The sequence below is a fragment of the Chlorocebus sabaeus genome, chromosome 7, assembly GCF_047675955.1.
Source record: "Chlorocebus sabaeus isolate Y175 chromosome 7, mChlSab1.0.hap1, whole genome shotgun sequence".
NCBI lineage: Eukaryota > Metazoa > Chordata > Mammalia > Primates > Cercopithecidae > Chlorocebus > Chlorocebus sabaeus.
In genome coordinates, this window is record NC_132910.1 from 59,923,045 (window position 1) to 59,927,682 (window position 4,638).

Below are 4,638 nucleotides of genomic sequence, written 5' to 3' on the forward strand. Positions count from 1 at the left end.
CCTGCTGCTCACTCCCCATCTCCCCCTGGAGAGTCCTAAATTTTCCCCTTCCAGTTGAGCCTGAAGAACACAGCACTGAAGTCCATCATAGCTCTGTTGGCACCTAAGGGGCACTTATATTGGCTGTCACGTGCTGGGGGGCTGCTGCCCCTCCAGACAACCAAGGGCATTGCTTCCAAGGTGACACTGCTGCTGGGCTACCTCTCTTACACTCCTCCCTGGTGCAGGCCCTGCCCAGCTCCTCCTGCAACCCGCTTCTCAGTAAGTTCTACCTCCTTACCTGGCCTGCCTGTTTTCTCCCACCTGCTGTCATCCACACCAGGGTGTTTCTGCTCAACTCCCAGGACATCAGAGGCACAGAACCTGGCCCCTAACCATCCCACCTGCCCTCCCACCTCCAGTTTACTACTTCAGCGTCCTGCTGCTGCTGCTCTTCCTCAGTGCCACAGAGATTGTGCTGCTGGTTGGGCTGCTGGCCTGGGGCAACTCTGGGGCTACGAGCAACCCCAGCCTAGTCCTGAGAGAGGAAAAGCAAGATTATGAGAATCTAGTCCTGAAATCTAATCTAGAATCTAATCCTGAAAGTGAGTGTCGGTTGAGGCACCTTCCTGGGGGTAAGGGGTAAGGAATGAGGCCTAAGTGCAGGTCTAAACAGAAAAGAACTGGCAGGTTGCCTGCCTAGGGTTGGGTAAGGGTGCAGGAGTTGCTAGGTGGTCATGGCTCCTTACACCAACCCTGCTGGCTCTCCTGTCCCTGGGCTCCACCATATCCTTTCTTGTTAGAGGCAGGTCTGCATCAGGGAGAAGATTGGCCTCCCTAAAGGCCCAGGTGACCTCAACTCTCCAAGATAACATGTTGCCTTGCAGAGCATCCCTAAGACGGTGTTGAAGATGACCCGCAATGGGCCAGACCCAAATGTTAATTAATTGAGACTTTCCAGAAGAGAGAGATACAGGCTGATGACCCCTGGGTTTAATCCTTCTGCTCATGTTGGGTCAGCTCGGGGGAGGGCCTGAAAAACAACTCCTTTCTCTGCATCTTTGCTTCATGGAAGCACCCAGAAGAATAAAGGGGTCAAAGAGAAGCTGGACTGAGACTGTTGACTGTGACTTCTTTCTCATGTATGTGGCTTGGGTGCTGTGCAGCCAATTCAACTTCACGGGAATCTGGATGTGGACAGCGTGCAAGTCCAACTCAGACCCTAGAGAGGCTGCACCCCATGGCAAGCAGCCCAGGTTGTGACAGCGTTGGGCCTGGGCTGCAGACTTTAGGATACAGTTTTTGTTTCCCATGACTGGGGGTAGAGGCAAGACAGGGTCTCTGGAGAGCTGGGGAGGAAAGTTAGATCTCTTCTCTATCCCCGGAAGACCCTGAACCACCCGAGCTCTCCCTCCATTAGCATATAAGCAAAGAGCTTGAAATAAACCCATTCCCAAGTGCAAGTACACCTCAAGGGTCTGTCTTCATTGAACTCAGCTAATTTTTCTGATCTTAAGTAGGTGGGACCTTGCTTTTCACCCTACTTTGCTCCTGAATTTCTCTCCACTGTCCACCAGTCTCCCAGTCCATAGGTATGCAGCCTTCTGCAACCTCTGCTGTTTGGTCCTGGGCCAGGAGGCACTAATGCTGGGAAGTGGGAGACAGAGGCCTGAGAAGCAGGCCACAGAGGGTGGGTCAGGGCTCCTTTTCTGAATGCCTCCTGCAGTGTACTGGAACCCAGAGGGAATGGCGAGCAGGCAGGCAGTCTTGCTCCCAGTCACCTAGGGGACTCCTGGGAGATGGACCAGCCCCAGATCTCAGGTCTGTGGGCAATGGGGAATGTGTTTTCTGCACAAAATCCAGGAGAACCTGATTGCTTTTCCCCAGGTCTTCTGACTACTCCTCTGAGACCTACTCACATTTTGGGCTGAAAAGGAAGTTCTAGTACCCACTTTTGACTGAGGACAGAGGTAGTGCTGTTCTGCCCTCCTGCTTTTGGTACATATGAGGCAGCTGTGTGCACAGGCCTCTGTCTTCTTTCTCTCCTCTCCTATTTCGAAAGCTATCAGCATCACAAAACCCAAGACGAGAAGGAATCCAGCTTTCTGGGAGAATGCCGGTTTTGTTGGAAACGTGGGCTGCAGGGAAAAAGCAGAAACCAGGACTAGAGGGCTCAGGGAGGAGGCTCCTGGATGGGGCAGTGAAGACAAGCCTCTTTCTCAAAGGACTTCAAACTCACCCAGCCCAGAGGCAAGTTAACACGGGTTTATCTGTCCGATGACCTGGCTAGTCTGGCAGAACCAGGCAGGGCTAGCAGAAGACTCAGGCAGAGGTGTTGAAAAGGCACTTGGTCATGTCATCCACCTGCTCCATGCATACAGGTACTTCTCCAGGTTCTTGGTGAAGGGCATGCTGCTGAACTTGTGCAGAGAGGCCCTACAGGTTTCCTTGACAATGTTTTTTGGGGTCTAGCAAATCCTGTCCTTCTCTGTGTTTGAAATAGCCCAGGCCTTTTGGATCTTGCACAGTTCTTCAAGGCCATCACTGAAGCCCTTGAAACACTCTTTGATCACCTGCTGCTCCTTATTCTAGAGTTTGACTCCTGGTTGGAACATAAGTATATTGTTCTCTGTGAAATATTCAGTCACCTTTAGCCAACTGCACTGGTAAGTCGATCTACTGCTCAATGTGCTCCCAGTGGGGGTACTCAGCAATCTTCTGAGTTACAGCCACCAGCTGGATCGCTCAGACTTCAGGGACTTGAGGATGTAGTTGTAGTTGTTATGCAGGAAGATGGTGCTCAGAGCTGGGTCCTCATACACCTTGGACTTGCTCAGCAAGTTCAACTGCAGGCTGCCCAGAATTTCACAGATACAGATGCTTAGCAGTCACTTGCTGAACTTGGAACCATGGCTGTGGCTGAAGAACTGGCCTCTTGGGAAGCCAGCATATCACCCACCATCTCCTGGAAGTCCAGAAGCTGCTGCAGGAAGAGGATGATGCTGCTTGTGGCATGGTGCCATCCTTGGGCACGTTGCATTCATTGTCAAGGTCATTTTTGATGTTGTCCACAACGTCCTCCAGTGTTTTGGCTCAAATGGCCTCTAGGGAGATGATGAGACCAGGTGATTTGTTCTTGCTGATGGCGGCCATGCCCTAGAGCACCTGGTCAAACTCAGGTTTGCTGTGCTTAGGTGATGCGGGATGGAGGAGACAGTAAGCACCATGGAGAAGTCGTGTCAAATGATGGCCTCCGAGCGGGAGACAACATTCTCCCCTTCAAGTATCAGCCCATCCAGCACATCCTGTATCAGAGTCACAGGTCTTCTTCCTATGGTGCTCAGTGATTATGTCAGCCAGCAACTGGTACTCACTCTAGGCCAGCTCGACAAAGGTACTGACACAGTGGATGTAGGTATCAGTCTCCACATCCACCATCTTTCCTGACCAGCAGCCTATGCTTGTCATTCAAGGCCTTGGACAGGCACTTAACTTTGAAATTATGCTCGTGACCTTCCAAAGGAAGGAAGTTGGAGCATCCCTTTTCCCCAACTAGACCATGCTGGGAATACTGTTTTCAGAAGGTATTGAGCCTTATGAATTGTCCCTGGCCACTTGACTGGCTTTTTTGGCGGGTGTGTTTTTCCTCTTGTTGGGGATAGAAGGGGAGTAGGGAATTCCAGAAAAAGAACTCTTCTTCCAGAAATACTTCTTCAGGCCTTGATGAAGTGATCCAGCTGGATGGAGCAAATTTAGTAGTAGACGTTCATAAAATCTTGGTTGCAGCTGTCTTCCACCAGCCAGCAGGAGATGTGGATTACATCCTGGAGCATACTCTTGGGCAGGTGCTCCAGGGACATAACCTCCTGTCCCTCCAAATCATCATCACCACTGATCAGATCCAGGATAAGTACAGGGGAGACAATCTTATTGTGCCTGGTCGTCAGGCTGCAGAGCTCGGACTCTAGTGACTCCTTCCCCTGCTCAAGCAGCAGCTTCACTTTGTTGAGTTCTGGGCTGTCTGGGCTATTGTCCTAGAAATACTCCACAGCCTTCTGAATCTTAGTCATGCTTCCCAGACACTCTTCTGGCCTACCTGTGGGGCCCTCTCTGAAGATCTGTTAAGTGTCACTGATAACATGGTAGGAGCTGATGATGTGGTCCAGGATGGATAGCGTCTTCTCGAAATTGTCTTGCAGACGCTGCAGATTATCTGTCTGCTTGTGCACTGGAATGATGGAATTCTCCAGCTTTATATGGTGACTGTCATATGATGACAGGATAGACATCATGTTCTTGGTGAACTGATCACTCTTCTCCAGGCTGTCTTGAATATAGGACAGCAACTCCTCCTCCTGTTTCAGCTTCTCTTCAATCTTCAGCAGTCAGGTGAATGTCTCCAGTGGAAGGATCATAGCTGCAAACTCTACGGCTCTCACTTCCCAGTTTCTTTCCTCAGCACTCCCCACCCTGCTACTAACTGTAAATAAAGGCACTGAGAGCATTCATTGGTGGAAGGAACAGTTTCTTCGATAAATGGTGCTGGGAAAACTGGATAGCCATATGCAGAAAAATGAAAGTAGAACCCTATCTCTTACCATATGAAACCATCAACTCAAAATGGATTAAAGATTTACACATAAGACTCAAAACTATAAA

General features: G+C 50.3%; 1 pseudogene; it reads right to left on the reverse strand.

The window, feature by feature from the left end:
* Positions 1-2,133: 2,133 nt before the first annotated feature.
* LOC119620331 (exocyst complex component 7-like) lies at positions 2,134-4,286 on the reverse strand (annotated as a pseudogene).
* Positions 4,287-4,638: the final 352 nt, after the last annotated feature.